General features: G+C 37.6%; 1 long non-coding RNA gene across 1 annotated transcript; it reads right to left on the bottom strand.

Moving 5' to 3' along the window:
* Positions 1-1347: 1347 nt before the first annotated feature.
* Positions 1348-15244, bottom strand: LOC112656268 (uncharacterized). The gene is made up of 4 exons (XR_003134234.3): positions 15095-15244; positions 14408-14511; positions 4236-4349; positions 1348-1696 (listed from the first exon to the last, which is right to left on the bottom strand). It is a non-coding gene; the product is annotated as an uncharacterized LOC112656268 (long non-coding RNA).
* Between the last annotated feature and the right edge of the window lie 2986 nt (positions 15245-18230).

Here is an 18230-nt window from a genome sequence, read left to right as displayed (position 1 = left end):
GAGTAGCGTGGTGCAGACCTGTAAGGACTGTTACCACATGTTACCTTCTTCTAACGCTTGTTTCCTCCGGAGGACAGAGCCCTGTGCAGTGACGAGTGCGTAACTGAAATCCAGCCAGTTTTTTACAGAACTAGGTTTCAGTCATTTTACTTTACATGTCATGCATTATGTAATATTAGGTATTTTATTTTAGTCAAAGTATTGCATATACAAAATAGAGGTGGTGAATAAATAGTTTCAAAGGAGCCTAAAGCAGTCTTCTGGTAGTTTTTTTTTTTCTTCTGGTAGTTTAAATACATTTTGATCCCTCTCTAGGAAATCATGCTTATAAGCTATAATAACTCACTTTTCGGTCAAGAAGCAATTTTGGACTAATTCCTTAAACATAATATATTTCTAATATGTTTTGAAGCAGAGATGTGTCCAACAGCTTAAATATCTGTGATTATTAGCAAGAATATAACCGCAATGATTTTATTCATATTCAGATAGATACTGTATTTCTTTCTGTATGAGTTAAGGTACAAAAAGCAATGTACCCCTGAAGAAAATTGAGATTTCTACTAATTTTTTTAAACCTTGAACTTTAAAAGATGTTGCAGAAGAGAATAAAGTAGATTTGTGTGAACAGCTGCTATATTCAAAACAGTGCTGCAACGGGGGGGAGGGGGCACCCGTTATTTGCCACCTGCTTACAGTGGTACAATGTGGGTTCTCAGGAACAGAGTCCTAAACTTTGAGTCTGTCATGGTTTTTGTCACCATCTGGAGCTGGGCAGAGCTGCCTCCCTTTCCCGGGCCAACTTTGCCTCAACAAAGAAGTAGAGGGAGGAAGAGAGAGGGGTCGTTGCAAGGTAGGCCAGCTGCCAGGCACAATTAGTGCAACTGTCCTTTATCTCTGCACATTTTTAATTAAGAAACATAAAAGAGCTCACCGAACACAAAGAGGCTGGCTTCTCAGAAACAACAAGGAGGAATGTTCGTTAGAGTCACAAGCAGTCATCACAGGCAGAAGAAAAGATATTCCGAAAACAACACATATCTAAACAAACATTTTAATGAAAACCTTAGAATTTTATAGAATGTGTTGCTGAGAGTCCTTTTAAGGCAGTCAGGAGAAGGTAGGATATTAATGTTTGATGAGGAAACAGTAGCTATTAGTTCAAGTATTTGCTTCTCTAGCCAGACTTTTTTTTTTCTTCTCTTCTTTTTTTCTTTTCTCCCCTTTTGAGGGGAAAGCTCTGAGTTTGGAATTGAAACTTGAGAATTTCAGACTTGTCACTTATTAGATGCTTCTGTTGGGAGAAAGTGAATATGTGATTAAGAGAATAAACGCTTGAAATTTGTGTATATGTCGTATGCTCCCACACCCACCTGTTTTTAGGGTATTCCATCTCAGAGGGCAATGAAAAGACCACTAAGATTTCAGGTCTAATATTGATATTCTAGTCAAATATTTAATAATTAAATGATTATTAATAATTATTAGAATTATAATTATAGAATTAAACAATACTTTTTATAGAATTTTTTATAGAATTTACTTAATTTTAGAGGATCCCTGGGTGGCTCAATGGTTTGGCGCCTGCCTTTGGCCCAGGGCGCGATCCTGGAGTCCTGGAATCGAGTTCCGCATAGGGCTCCCAGCGTGGAGCCTGCTTCTCTCTCCTCCTCTGCCTCTCTCTCTCTCTCTAGGTCTATCATAAATAAATAAATAAATAAATATAAAAAAAGAATTTATTGAATTTTATAGAATTTTTAATTATAGAATTAAACAATCATAATAATTAAACAATATAATAATATTAATAATCTCAAATATTCGCGTCTTGGGTTTGAGTGGGCATATGTGAGTCCATGTAGCTCCTATTATGAAATATTTCTGTTTCATAATAATGTATTTTGGAAACTACCAGAACATCAAGGAATTACTACAAAATGTTTCTTTGTGATGGAAATATCTGGATATAAAAAGCCAACCATAAATCCCATATCTACATATCTGGATATATAACATATGTGACTCACAGATGACACAGAAATTAAATATCTAAGTAAGAGACTGCTTTTTGTTTTGCTCTTCTATCAGTAATGTGTAGATACACTCTTATAAACTCTTTAAGCATGTGAGTTATGGGGAATGCACTGTTTCATTTGGTAAAGGGTAATCTACATGCAAATGAGGCATCTTACTATTTAGAATTCAGGTTTTTACTCAATCCCCCCACTTTTGGTTACTCTCAACTATGTCTGGTTTCCCTGATCCTGAAGTTTGTTGGTTTCTTTTCAGAAAACAGAACTTCCTTCTTCTGCTCAGGTGTATGCAGGAGACAAGGTCCCTGGTGCCCAGGACAGTGAAAATGTCGGCAGTTCTCTTCTCTTTTAATTTTTTTAATGTGGAATTTAAGTGAAACCTTCAGCTTCTGGGTGAATTTGGCACACATTAGCGATTCCTTTCATTGGCTGGATATGAGAAGTACCTTGAAAGTTTAAGGGAAACAAAATCAAGAAGATGAGAGAGAGAGAAAAAGGAGGCAGGAAAGAAGGAAGGAAGGAAGGAAGGAAGGAAGGAAGGAAGGAAGGAAGGAAGGAAGTCAGCCAAGGAGAGAGGGAGAGAAGGAGAAGGAAAGAAGAAGGAAAGGAAAATGAAGGTGTGTATTATTAACTCAGAGAGTCTTTTAATTGGGTGCTGGAGGTGGTTACTAGGGGCTCGGCTGTTGTTTTCCTGTTTCTTGCAATTTCATCACCACAATAGTTGCCTTCTGCTTTCTCACTTTTCATTAAAAAAGAATCTACTAAATATCCAGGTTTGTGCCACTGTTTTCTTCAGCACCTGATTTAGGATAGCAACACTCTCTTCTTTATCCCCCCCACTTCCCTCTCTGTTTTATTTTTTCCTAATGCATGTCTCCTTACTTTTAAAGAATTTGCATTTTATGTAGTCATTTTCCCTTGCTTTTCCTAATAGAACAGATATGCTATAAGCAGGAACTTTATATTGATCTATTGCCAGTTTTTTTCCTTTCCTCAAAGAGAGCTAGATGTAATTTCATGTTAAATAAAGAGTTCTTGACTACAGCAGTAAATGAGTGACCTCATCCAAATGTATAAAAAAAAAAACCAGAGAAAACATAATAACATAAAACTTTAAATTTGTTTTGTCTGCTTTTACTAGATCAAGAGGACTTAAAAATTAGGGATAGAGCAATTCTGAATTATATTACTACTAAATTATTCATGTTTTCTAACAGTAGAGTTGATACTAAACACCCAATGTAAAAAAAAAAATCTAGAAAATAAGCTTAGAATTAAAAAAACCAACAAATGCTTGGAAATTAAAAGTAAAAACAAAGACAAAACTCCATTCCTAAACAATTTTGAGCTACTGTGATATAAATAATAATAAAATACCTCATTATTATTTTTTTAAATACCTCATTTTAGACTAAGTAAATGATGAACAAACAGAAACTCAACATTATGTCAACAGTAACAGATAAGATCAGTTTCCGGATCTGACCCAGAAGAGTTAACCCCAAAAGTTAACAGCCTGATAAAAAATTTACTCGAATATGTATTGAAATCAGTTGATTACACAGAGATACATGAGCTTCCACACAACCAAAAAGTCTTGAAATAAAATAGGGTATATTTAAGTAGGCGCGTTTGGAAAAGTTTTAAACTGTATTTTTTCCTTTGTGTTTCTATATGATATTTATAAATCTTCACTCATGTATCCAAATGTGTTTTCTTATTACATGTCATATTTACTATTTGAATAAAAACATTTTCTCTGGGGCTAGTAATGAAGCCAAGTTAATGTCTTGGCATCAAGCTTTCTTTTTGTGTCATGAATCCCCTCTTGTTGTTGTGAAACGATCCCCCGTGTGGTCAGGACGAGCCACCATCCTCATTTCAAACTGGCCAGTGCCATACAGAACCACCCCATGACAGTATGGTGGGTAAAACAATAAACACCCCCTGTCTCATGAGCAGGGGACCTGGAATCCCAGGCGCTATGACGGTGGGGGCATCTATCACCAAATGACATTGACGTCACTCTGGGAATATTGGGGAGCAGACAGAGTGGGGTCATCATGCCAAACACATGAAGGTCTTAAAAATTTGTATTATTTTTATTTTGTTTGCAGAATTTGAAACAGGTTTAAAAAAAATAGAGTTGGTAAGCATGGAAGTCTGTTACTACCTTCAGGGACTGTGGGACTGTCCACTTACCCATCAAAGGTAGGACTTTGGGTCTGCTGTGGCCAGAGCCACAAGATGAGCAGATAACCGGATGGCAGTGCTGTTGGTTTAGAAGCGTTCTTTATGGTCTAGAAATTATCACAGCTGGGGGAAGAAATAGATAAATAAGATGTAGACGAAGGGTGATTCACACTTCAGCTCATGAAGTGTGTTTCGGTGTAATGCTATGTATCAAATATGTCTCAATAAAAGGAAAAATGTGCAAAAAAATTTTCACCTGGGTTGCAAAAGTAAGTAAGTGGAAAAATACCTATTCGTTGTTCTTTGTGTAATTTTGTGACTGTTCTAAGCAAGAGGCAGGATGAAGTGACTGACAGATACACAAAAAGTAATCAGTTTCAATTCTTATATAAAACTATCTGATTTTTACCACGAATCCTTAATTCTGCCCAAATGTCTTCCTAAAATCCTCTACTAATGTTAAAATTTCAGTGGATCGACAAGTCTCTTCCTTCTTTTTTGCTCTTTTAAATATTAGCTGGCTCGCAAGTGTCACTTCAGCAAATGAAAATTTTTGCAAGGATTGTGCTTAGAATTTATCATCCCATTAAATAAATTAAAGGATTTCTTGAAACGACATGACCGGCAACTGCTAACTATTGAGGTAAAAACACTACTCATGATAATTGTAAGAATTATTAGATGAAGGGAGGAGTTGGAATCCTGTGAATTTGCCATGTGGAAGAGCATAAGCATCTGCAGGTGGGTGCAGTCCAGATGGCATTTCCCTGAGCGGCGCCCTAGCTGGGGGGCAGGGGCAGGGGCAGTTACAGATGACCCCAATGATTTCCTCCTCACAGGCCTCCTCTGCTTGGACAAGTCGGGGTCTGACCAAGTTTTCATACTCAGAAAACCCCCTAAAGCTTCTAAAAATGAGATCTGAAATATGTACAAACACTAGCTGACACACCCTAGGTCTCTGACCTCAAATACCTTTCCTCTTTCTCTTCATTTTTATTTAGTTTAACCCCACTCAGAAAAGAAAGGATATTGTCATAAATGGTAATCCAAAAACTAAGCCTTGATTCATTTTCCCACATAATTGTGGAGTCACGTTTAATATTTTATGCAGCAAATAAAACTTGACCCCAACAAAGCAAATCACTGAACATATAGAGAAACACAAACTATACATTTCCTTTTAACAGTTTCACAATTTTTAGTAAAGAAAAAAAAAGTTGATATATTTTTGCTTTTAAATGTAATGCTTATTAGAGGTAAATACAAAATGGAGAAGAAAAAAAAATTAGTTCTCTATTATACCAGCACATACTTTTCTCATTTTGAAGTTTTCCTTTTTTAATTGAATTTCATTTTTTTTCCATCATGACAAATGCTCTCCTTCATCCCCATCACCTACTTCATCTATCCCCCTTCCCCCCAGCAACCATTAGTGTGTTCTCCGTAGTTAAGAGTCTGTTTCTTGGTTTGTCTCACTCCTTTTTGTTTTTTCCTTTACTCGTTTGTTTTGTTTCTTAAATTCTACATATGAGTGAGACTCTATGGTATTTGTCTTTCTCTCACTGATTTATTTCGCTTAGTATTATACTCTCTAGCTCCATCCATGTTGTTGCAAATGGTAAGATTTCAATCTTTTTTTGGCAGAATATTCCATTGTTTTTGTGCAGGTGCACACATATATACATATCACTTTTTTTTTTTTTTTTTTTACGTATCACGTTTATCCATTCATCTATCGATGGACACTTGGACTGCTTCCATATCTTGGCTGATTTTTGAGGACCCTCCACACTGTTTTCCACAGTGGCGACACCAGTTTGCATTCCCACCAGCAGCATTCAAGGATCCTTTTTCTCCACATCCTTGCCAACCCTTATTTTTTGTACTGTTGATTTTAGCCACTCTGACAGGTGTGAGGTGATATCTCATTGTGGTTTTGATTTGCATTTCCCTGATGACGAGTGATGTTGAGTATCTTTTCATGTCTCTTGGCCATCTGGGTGTCTTCATTGGAAAAGTGTCTGTTCATGTCTTCTGACCATTTTTAAATTAGATTATTTGGGGATTTCTTTGTGTTCAGTTGTCTAAGTTCTTTATATATTTTGGACACTAATCCTTTATTGAATATGTCATGTGCAAATATTTTCTCATGTTTAGTAGTTTGTATTTTAGTTGCTGATTGTTTCCTTCACTCTGCAGATGATTTTTATTTTGATATAGCCCCAATAGTTCATTTGTGCTTTTGTTTCCCTTGCCTCTAAGGGAAATATCTAGAAAGATGTTGCTATGGCTGATGTCAGAGAAATTATTGCCTGTGCTCTCTTCTAGGATTTTTATGGTTTCAAGTTTCCCACATTTAGGTCTTTAATCCATTTTGAGTTTATTTTTGTGTGTGGTGTGAGAAAGTGGTCCAGTTTCATTCTTTTGCGTGTTACTGTTTAGTTTTTCCAATACCATTTGTTGAAGAGATTGACTTGTTCCTATTGGGTATTCTTGCCTCCTTTTATTTTTTTTTTTCTTGCCTCCTTTGTTAAAGGTTAATTGACCAGATATCGTGGGTTTATTTCTGGGCTCTCTGTTCTGTTCCATTGATCTATGTCACTATTTTTGTGCCAGTGCCACATTGCTTTGATTACGATAGCTCTGTGGTATATTCTGAAATTTGGGATTAGGCTACCTCTAATTTTGTTCTTTTTCAAAATTGCTTTGGCTATTTGGTTACTACAGACTTTTAAACAATATTAATTCTTCAAAACCATGATTATGGAATTATTTTCCATTTATTTATGCCGTCCTCCATTTCTTTCATCAGTGTTGTATAGTTTCCAGAGAACAGGCCTTTCACCTCCTTGGTTAAGTTTATTCCTAGGCATTTTATTCTTTTTGATGCGATTATAAATTGGATTGTTAAATAGATTAAATTTATTGTTAGATTTGGTTTACTAATAGTTTCTTAAGGATTTTTACATATGTGTTCATCAGAGGGATTGGTCTATAGGTTTTTTTTTTTTTTTTTTTTTGTAGTATTTTTATCTAATTTAGGAATTAGGCCAATGCTGGCCTCATAGAATGAATGTGGTAGCTCCTCTTTCTTTTCTTTCTATTTTTAGAATAATTTGAGAAGAATAGGTATTAACTCTCTTCACCCCCACCCCCGTTGTAAGTGTTTGGTAGAATTTACATGTGAAGCTATCGGGTCCTGGACTTTGTTGTTGGGAGTTTTTTGATTACTGATTCAATTTTATGCTAGTAATGGATCTGTTCAACTTTTCTGTTTCTTCCTGATTTGGTCTTGGTATGTGTATGTTTCTAGGAATTTATCCATTTCTTCTAGCTTGTTCAATTGTTGGCATATACATTTTTCATAATATTCTTTTTACGATCCTTTGTATTTCTGTGGTGTCAGTTGTTATTTCTACTCTTTCATTTCTGATTTTATTGATATCTTTTTTTAAAAAATCTTTTTTTTTAGTGAATCTGGCTAAAGTTTTATTAATTTTGTTTATATTTTCAAAGAACACACTCTGGTTTCATTGATTTTCTTTTTTTTTTTTTTTTTTTAGTTTCTGTATCATTTATTTCTGCTCTAATCTTTATTACTTCCTTCCTTCTGCTGGTTTGGGGTTTTGTTTGTTTTTCTTTTTCAACTCTTTTAGGTATAAAGTTAGGTTGTTTGAGACTTTTCTTGCTCCTTGAGGTAGGCCTGTATTGCCATATACTTCCTTCTCTGAGACACTTTTGTCGCATCCCAAAGGTTTTGGATCATTGTGTTTCATTTTTGTTTGTCTCTGTGGACTTTTTCATTTCTTCTTTGATTTTATGGTTGACTCATTCAATGTTTAGTAGCATGTCATTTAACTTTCATGTATGTGTGTTCTCTGCAGATTTTTTTTCTTGTAGTTCTACTCTTAAAGTGTTGTGATTGGAAAGATATGACCTCAGTCTTTTTGAAGTCGTTGAGACATGTTTTGTGGCCTAATATGATGTATTTTCTAGAAGTTCCATGTACATTTGAAAAGAATGTGTATTCCAGTTTTAGGATGGAATGTTCTGAATATATGTATTAAATCCATCTGATCCAATGTGTCATTCAAAGCTGCTGTTGCCTAGTTGATTTTTTGTTTAAATTATCTATCTGTTGATATAAGTGGGTGTTAAAGTCCCCTATTATTGTACACTATAGATTACTTCCTTTTAGTTTGTTATTAATTGTTTTATGTATTTGGCTGCTCCCATGTTGGTCACATACATACTTATAATCATTATATCTTTTTGTTGGATTGTCCCCTTTAAGATTATATAGTGTTTTTCTTTGTCTCACTACAATCTTTGTTTTAAAGTCTATTTTGTTTGATATGTATATTGTTACCCTTGCTCTTTTTTCACTTCCATTTGCGTGATAAATATTTTCTCAAGCCTTCATTTTCAATCTGCATGTGTCTTTAAGCCCAAAAATAGTCTTCTGAAAAAAAAAAGTCTTTTGTAGGCAGCATATGGATGGGTCTTTATTTTTTATTCATTCTGTCACCCTATATGTTTTGGTTGGAGTGTTTAGTCCATTTAAATTCAATATAATTATTGATAGGTATGTACATATTGCCATATTGTTTCTTGTTTTATGTTTGTTTTTGTCATTCTCCTCTGTTCTTTTCTCCCTTGCTTTCTTTTCTTGGGGTTCCCTGGCTTTACTTAGTGATATACTGGATTTCTTTACTTTTTGCATATCTACTACTGGTTTTTGATTTATGTATAACATCTTGTGCAGATAACAGTCTGTATTAAGTTGATGGTCACTTAAGTTTGAATCCATTGTGAAAGCACTAAATTTTTACTCCTCTCCCTGCCACATTTTAGGTATATGGTGTCACGCTTTACGTCCTTTAATTTTGTGAGTCCCTTGATTTATTTTTATAGATATACTTAATTTTACTGCTTTTCTGCTTCATACTTTTCTTATTCATGCTTCTAGTCTTTCCTTTCCACTCAGAGTCCCCTTTAACCTTTTTGGTATAGCTGTGTGGTGGTCATGATTTCCTTTATCTTTTTGTTTGTCTGGGAATCTCTTTTCTCTTTCCTTCTATTCTGAATGATAGCCTTGCTGGATAGATTCTTTCTGGCTGTAGATTTTTTTTTTCTTTCAGTACCTTGAATATATCATGCCACTCTCTTTGGGCCTGCAGTGTTTCCACTGGAAAAAAAAAAAAAACTGATAGCCTTATGGTTTTTTCCCCCTCCTATATACAACTGTTTTCTTTTCTCTTGCTGTCTTTAAAATTCTCTCTTTGTTACTATTTTTTTTTTTTTTTTTGCCATTTTATTTACTACATGTCTCGGTGTGGACCCCTTTGGTCAATTTTGTTGGGAGCACTGCCTCCTGAATTTGGATTTCTGTTTATTTCCCTAGATTCCAGAAGTTTTCAGCTATTATTTTTCAAATAAATTTCCTGTCCCCCCTTTTTTCCATTCTCCTTCTGGGATCCCTATAATGTGAATATTTTTATGCCTCATGGTGTTGCTGTGTTCCCTTAATCTATTTTTATTTATTGTTATTATTTTTTCTCTCTCCTATTCCTCTTGGTTTCTTTCCATTACTCTGTCCTCCAGGTCACTAATCTGTTCTGCTTCCTTTAGGCTACTATGTATCCCATCTACTGTATTTCAAATTTCAGTTATTGAGTTCTTCCTCCCTGGCTCATTCGTCTTTATGTATTCCAGTCTTTTAAAAAAAATATTATGAGTTTTTGAAGTTTCTATTTAAATTCCAGTTAGTTAACATACAGTGTAATATAAAATTCAGGTGTACAATATAGTGATTCAAGCACTTACATGAAATACCTGGTGCTCATCACAGCAAATGTACTTCTTAATTCCCATCACTGATTTAACCCATTTCCTTATCCACTTCCTTTTTGGTTACCATCAGTTCATTCTACATAGTTAAAAATCTGTTGTTGTTGTTGTTTAATTTTTATTTGAATTCTAGTTAGGTAGTACACTCTTTTTCAAGTCCAGTGAGTTATCTTTATGATCATTATTTAGAATTCCCTATTAGGCATATTATCTTTGTTTTGTTTAGATCTCTTGCAGTGATTTTGTTCTGTTCTTTCATTTGGGACATGACTCTTTTGTCTAAGTTTCTGTGTCTAACTTTTTTTCCCCCTCTTTTTTCTTCTTTAGTCTAACTTTCTGTCTGTTTCTGTGTTTTAGGAAAGTGAGTTGTGTCCTGCTCTTGAAAATAGTGGCCTTATGAAGAGGACATTGTATAGTGCCCTTCAGAGCAGTGTCTTCTGTTCATCAGAACCTAGTGGTGTAGGGCTGTCTCCTGTGTGTATTGCATGCACCCTGCTGTTGTGGATGAGCCACTTTTGCCTTTAGTCCAGTCATCTCTTTAGTCCACTTTAGCCCAGTGGATCTCTTTGCCTATTGTGAGCAGTGTTTAGTCCCTGTGTTGTTAGTGGGCTAGTCTGGAGCCACCTTGGGTTTGAGTTGAGTCAGACCAGGTATTTGCCAGAGATGTAGTAGCACCAAACTACAGGGGTTTCTCCCTGTGTTGACCTCTGGGAGGATTTCATTGGTGAGCAGGGCCTGCAGTCAGACCAGATGTCTACCCCAGCCCATTGTTCTGGCTCCAGTCAGACTAGTGTATTTGATTATCTTCTCTTCTCCTTGGGGCAGGAACCACTTTGGAGTGGTGCTGGTTCCTGTCATTGCTGCTTGCATACTGGCACCACTTGGAAGACTTGTGAAAGAGGATGGGGGTGTGGATGGGTCTGCAGAAAGTGTGGGAGCAAAATGCACAGTGTTAGTAAGGTTTGTGGAAGAGGACCTGGTGCTGATTTGGGGAATGCCTGCTGAGTACAGTTGGAGGGGGTGGGTCAGCAGAAGTGAGAAGGGGCAGGGAGAGCTGTTAGCAAGCTAGGTGGAATGTTTGTGCTGTGCTAATTTTTCTAGTGTCCATGTCTCTAGACTCGGGGACGGGGGAGAGAAATGGTACCTGCCAGGGCTTTATTATTCGAGAAGTCTCCCAAAGATCTCTGTCCACCTCAGCACATGCTCTGAGATGAATAAACAGATTCCCTTCCAGTGTATCCAATGTGTTTTTCATACTGCTGCTTCTTTGTTATTTCTCAGTGGGGCTGTTTGTTGTGCTGTTTCTTTAAGGGTGGGGACTCCATTTCCTCTCACTCTCTGGGCTCTTGCAGAGCTGGGCATCTGATTTTTAAAGTTCCAGTTGTTAAGCCTTGCTGATTATAAGAATTGGAAAAATTGAGTGCCTCTGCTTTCCAGAGCCAACTGTGATGGGGATTTGTCTTCCCAGTGCAGATCCCTTGTGCCTGGAGTGCCCAATGTAGAGTCAATCCTTCTCCCTTATTCGTGTCCACAATGTCCCTCCTCCTTGGACAGCCTCGCATGTCAGCTTGGCTCCTGACTCTGTCTCTACCTTTCCTACTGTTTTCAGTGTGTCCTCTTCTCTACATTTAGTGGTGGGAGTCTTCTGACAGTCTTTGGTCCATTTCCTGGATTATTTACACTGATGTGGGTGTGATGTATTTGTTTCCAGGGGACAAGATAAGCCTACAATCCTCCTCCTCTGCCATCTTTCTTGGGAGTTCTAGATCTTTAGTTTTTAAATTATTACTAAAATATATACTCATTATAATAATCCAGACAAGCCTTAACTGCATAAGACAAAGGTTGAAAATTTTCTCATTTCAGAAGAAAGTTAAAAGTGTTAGTTGTATTATTTCCCACATTTTCTGTGTACATACATAACCTTAGTATACATATATGTTATATTACATGTAAATCTATAAGTTAAATTATATATGAATAAATGAATATGAATTATGCATATGTAAAATTTCAGATATGTATTGAAATTGTTTATGAAACTTTAAATTCTGTTTTACCTTGTGCTGATATGAGCACTGGTACATTAGCATATAACATTGACAGTTATCACTTCTAATGTTTGTACTATCACTGCGTTGAGACAAAATGCCAGAATTTAAATAGTGTTTACTTATTGTTATATGTTTAGATTATTAGAATTTTTACTCCTGTGAGTTATAATGAACAACTGTTGGATATAACTTTCCCCTTCTATATTTGGATTATATCCCTACATAAATAGATTTCCAAGAGTGGAATTAATGAAGAAAAGCTATCACTATTTGGTGTAAAATTGCCTTCCCAGTGTTTTTTATTATTTTTATGTCATCACAGCAATGTGTCAGTGTTATTAAAGCTCAATCATTGGAAGATTATAAAAACTTTTTATATCATAAAAAATGTTATAATCTCACAGTTTAGAGGAGAGAAATAGAATAGTAGGCAGGGGAACTAGTTAGGAATTGATTGCAATGAACAAGGAAAGAAAAAAATGTGAAAACCTGAAAACATTTTGCAATATAAGCATTTATTTGTTTGTTTTTTATTGATTTTAAATTAAATATCGAGGCACCTACTCTGTTATAAGAATTGTTCTGAGTGCTGTGCTGGGTGTTTAGTAAACCTAGAGACCACAGCTCACATACTTTTCTGGGCATGTAAATAAAAAGCAGAGTGAAGCTGAGTACTGAGGACATAATGGGGACAACTTGGTGGTAAAGGCGACTCTCCATTTTCAGGTGTGGTGACACAGTGGATGACGTTATCACCTACCTGCACCCTTTTTTGCTGTGTTTCTGCAGTGCTTCCCTCTTTCTTCCACCATCCCTAGGGCCTTCTTTCCCGGATAACCTCTATTTATCTTTCAGTACTAGAGTACATGTGTTTTCTTCCAGGGAAAACCTCCATGTTGCTGCTTTTTTGGCATTTTTTTTTTTTAATTTCATAGAAACAGAGGGGTAATATCCTTTATCTACATATTTAATTTTCAGCACTGAATTCTTGTTTTCATAACTATAGCTCCTATTGTTCATAGATTTCTTAAGAAAAGACTTATAAATCAGTAAAGAAGACTTGCAAACATAAGGATACCTGAGAGTCTTTGCATTCATAGATGTCAGTCATTTCTAGAGAAATATTTTTCTTTCAACCATGTCTTCCATGTGAAGGCCCAGTGTGGGACGAGCATCTCACCCACCCTGACATGTCCTTATTCTTTGTCTCACACCAGGTCTACTTATTCCATCTCCTCAACAGTTCAGAGATCATGTGATTATGTGATTGATTTTCTTTCATATCACATGAGAAGATAAATGTGTATAGATAATATGTTGTATTGATTCGTTCATCATAGAGTTGACTCAAACACAATTACTACTGTTTTACTTCACTTAAAAAAGTTATAAGTCTTTAGCATCTTGTAGAATTGATGACTTTTTAAGGAACAGACTCTGTTTATTTTTGAAAGACTGTAAAATTAATAAGCCGAATCATAATTAACCATTTCCTCTCAAAAAACCATTTTTCTTGAAAAAAAAAAGTCTTCCTTCTGTTTATCATAGTTAGAAAATGAAGAATCAGTTTTTACCCTACTTTGTTGACTCCACATAAAGTCAGAGAGATGTAGTCATATATTGACATATTATGTATGGGAAATGTTCATACTGCTTTTCCCACAATCATAATTTCCCCTTGGTAAAACTGTCTTACTTAGTCATGGCTATACTTTGAAATTATTAGAGAAAGCAAAGAATCGTATTAAATATGTCATAAAATGATTTAATTTGACAATGACACATGCATAGAGGATGTATTCACATCTTTGCCAATGTCTTATTTTGATGCTGAGACAGTATCTTATTTTCAATAATCAAATTTTAAAAGTTAAAATATATTAATTCACATTACATTGGGAAACAAAAATGAAAACATACAAATTCTGTTAAAGAAAAGCATCCTTTCCCCAGCTTCTATGTCTTTCATTTTACGAGTGTCATCTTTCTCCATATATGTTCCATTGAAATACATTTAACTGTTGTTTTCTTCTTTGTTCCTAAGCAAGAGCTTTATACAGGAGCTTTCTGACTGAGGCAAATTGGAGATATTTACATTTGTTTTGTAACATATTCTTGAAATACTTCAGGAACCATTCTCACCAATGTGTCTTGGAATTCTTTACCAAACTGTTCATCTCCGTCTCTCACTTTTCTTAAGTTTTACTGTGCATTATAAATGTTTCTCAAGAAATTTGGTGCTTCAAGGGAACCCAGGAGGCTAGGGGTATTGCTGACCTGATGCTTGGGGTGACGTCTCCCAACTCAGGGGTGGCACCGAGATGGCGGTGGATGGGCCTTCCAGTGAGTGTTCCTGCGGGCTTGGGGCAGACTGAAGATTTCTGTTAGATTCGACAAGCACAACGACCAAAGGGAAAAAGCAATGAACTAGACTTAATCAAAATTAACAACTTATGCCAGCAAAAGTGTGAACAAACTACACACCCTGTATACAGTGTTTTGTGAATAGCCTGAGGGAGGATCGGGGGGGCGGGGGACATGAGGGCCTCCATGTTCTAGTTTGTGAAGAGCAAGCCTGCTCATGGACCAGAAGGACCCAGAGAGCCCTGATCGTCCACCCCGGACCACAGGGTGGGGGGATTGGTCATCACATGTCGGGGTCCATGTACCTAGGACTGACTGGAAAGGTCATGGCTTGGGTCTCCCCTGCACAGAAGAGGGCTTACAGGGGAGTAGGGGTCCTGGATGAGCTGCCCTAGCCCTGACCACAGCCTCCTTCCCTGGCCTAGGGCAGCAGGGAGGCAGCTCTGACCCCGTGGAGCTGTGGAAGGGCTTCAGGAGCTGCCTCATGGGCATCACACAGGGGTCGGTGCATTCTCACCCCAACCCAGGATGCCAGCACCCCCACCTGGACCCACAGGCACCACAGTGACCCGAGGTGTGCAGGGAGAAGGTCCCACTCACCTGGAACTTGTCGCTGTGTGAGCACCTACACTTTATACATTGGGGTACTGGGGAGAGTGGGCTTGTTCGGGGGCTGTGAGCCAGATCCAGGCACGAGTGCCTCCCACTGCCTGGGAATGCAGAGTAGCGCCAGGCAGCAGTGGAACCCTGGGGTGCCAGGGTTCCGCCGACAATGGGGTCCCGTGTCATCACTGTAGGTCGGGGGTCCAGTCAGCACTTAGCCTGGCACCCTGAAGACCAAGGGTGCGTTGGGAGGTCCTGCCTCACGCCGGATGGGAAGGGGTTGCAGGCACCCTCCCACATCCCTATTCCTACCTTCAGGCCCTCCAGGCCTCCCACCCTTCTAGGTAGACTGGGTGTCCCAGCTGTCCTCCCACCCCCAAGGGTTCACAGCATGAATTTTGCACTTAAGAACATTTGAGAGGCTCCTGGGTGGTTCAGTCAGCTAAACATCTACTCTTGATTTTGGGTCAGTTCAGGATCTCGAGGTTGTGGTGTGGAACCTCAGGTGGGGCTCGGCCCCGGCTGGGTGGGGAGTCTGCTTCAGAGTCTCCCTTACTCTCTGCCCCTCTCACTGCATGCTCTCTCAAATCTTTTAAAAATCAACATTGAAGACATTTGAGGAATCTTTATCATCTCTGCAGAGGTGCCTTCACATGTGTAATGCCTGTGTAAATGCTTTTTTTTTTTTTTTTTTTTTTCATTTCTCTGGAATAAATTCCCAGGAGTGGTACTGCTGGAAAAAAAGGAAAGAAAAGAAAAAAAAAAGAAATTTGGTGCTTGATTACATGTTGTTTTATATTATTGCTAATCAAATTTTTCTTTTTTAAAGATTTTTATTTATTTGAGAAAGAGTGAATGAGAGGACAAGTGAGGGGAGGGGTAGAGGGAGAGGAAGAAGCAGGGAGCCTGACATGGAGCTTCATCCCCATGAGATCAGACCTAAGCCCAAAGTAGACATTCAACTGAGTCACCCAGGTGCCCTCATATTTTGATTTTAAGATCCATCAACTTTGAAGCTTCCAGCTTTTTCCTGGATACTGTCTATTCTATAGCAGGAATCAACAAACTTTCTCTTAAAGGGACAGTTAGTAAATGTCTTTGGGGTAAGAGAGTTATGATGGAACTATTCGGCTCATATGTTGTATGTGTAAGCAAAGAATATGGAAGTGAATGAGCATGGTTGTGTTTCAATAAAACTTTATTTACAAAAAGAGGCAATGGACTGGATTTGGATAGCAGGCCATAGTTCATAGACCCTTTGTCTATAACAGAATCTAAGAACAATACTTACAGCAGCTACACAGGTAGCATAAGTATAGCAAGCCAGAAGCATTTCTTTTTACCTGAAGACTTTTGTTTTGTCTATTAAAGATGTAGGAGTTCTACAAGAAGCATAAATGCCTTTCTGTTTTTTGTAAACATGTCCTTGTTTTATTTCCTTGTTTTATTTCCTTCTCTGAAGGAAACTTACCCCTATTACCATAAAAGTAATAATAGCATTGCAATCAACCCTGCGCTTTTGTGTAGACAGCAGGGAGTAGTGCAGACTGTGGCAATGTGGATAATGTCACGTGGGAAAGAGGCCAATGTTCCCAGATACTTCAATTATTCAATTTATGAAAAAGATTTACACTGGAATTTTCCCAAATTTTAAGTGTTTGCAAATAATTTAATAATTATGTAGGTGAAGAATGTATAGTTCATATAAAATATGTCTTCAGGCTAGGACTGACCAACTATTTGCAACATTGGTTTAGTAGCACACAGCATACAAAGGATGTTTGAGGAATAAACACCAGGTTAATAGGCTTTCACCTGATGGTGGGTGTCATGTTATGTAGAGGGCTAAGAAAAGCATATCAATTTAGAAAGATGAGAAATATCAAGCCTCTCATTTTCTCTTATAGACACAGAATGGTCATCAGTTGATCATTAGCCATAGAGACATGTCCAAAGGTGTTTCTTTGACTAGACCATGTGTTGCTTAATTCATGTCATAGGAACAGAAAGCTAAATGAAGGAGATGGAGGCGAGAAGATGGGCATATTGAGTTTACAGGGAGGTAGACTGATAAATAAAGGTAGATATTAAGGTTGGAGGATAAAAATGTAAGTAGGGATCAAGTAGCAGACAAACTCTAAGTGAGGACAAAACTGTATGAGCCTAGACTTGACCAGGGTCTGTTATCTGATGGGGGAAAGACATGGGCGTACAAACTAATGTTTAGAGACAAAGATCATTCACTCTGATGGCGTTTGTGGCAAGGATTTGAGGACAGAGGGCTCATCATCTCCCTCAGAACTGACCCTTAAAATGGGAATGGAGAGTAATAAGCCAAGCCTGAAGCCAACACACTTGTTTCTGAGTGTAACGGGAAAATAACTGTGAAGCGTATCACCAAGAGCAAGATCCTGGAACTTTCTACGTGCTCTTGTGTATTTGCAAGCAAGAAAGCACTGCTCGATTTGAGCCATGACCAGTTGCTAGGGAAGCTGGGGTCAAGCCGGAGTTGCCATGACAGTATCAGAGCCTGAGTAGCTCTGGCAGTCAAGACAAGATGCAGAGCTATTTTACCCTTTGGATTTAATCTAATTAAGAAATATAAATTCTGTTCTCATCTTCTGACTTGATAACTCAGCTTGACCCAGGGCCAATTTGGCACAGCTTTTGGATGGGTAGTATCATTATTGGCAGATATCTCAACTGTACTGGGATGTGTGACAGTTCCAGTCTCAAGTTGTTTAGAAGTATTTGGATGACCTAATAATCTGTGTAGGGTGAGTGTACAATGGAACGATGTCCCTGAGAGTCTCCTTAAACACTGTATTCTTACCCACAGGTTAAGTAGACCTCCTTCCTCCCTCCTTCCTTCTCCTCCCTCTTCCTTCCTTTCTCTTTCTCAGCACCTGTCTCTATGATCCAAACACAGCAGGATCATTTCTTTGGTGATCTACATAGATTCATAAGCACAGTTAGTGATGAATCACAAAGTTGGAGGGACAGTTTGTTTTTATAAAAGCCCACTAAAGACAAATGAGAAAATCTAAGATGATCTATCAAAGCTATATTTTGAAAGCACTCACATGGTCTGAAATAGGAGCCTCTTGAACACTTCCATAAGCCACTTAATATT

The sequence above is a fragment of the Canis lupus genome, chromosome 26 (genome assembly GCF_003254725.2).
Source record: "Canis lupus dingo isolate Sandy chromosome 26, ASM325472v2, whole genome shotgun sequence".
NCBI classification, from domain to species: Eukaryota; Metazoa; Chordata; class Mammalia; order Carnivora; family Canidae; genus Canis; species Canis lupus.
The sequence above is the reverse complement of the archived record's forward strand: the minus strand, read 5'-3'. Positions and strand labels throughout refer to the sequence as shown.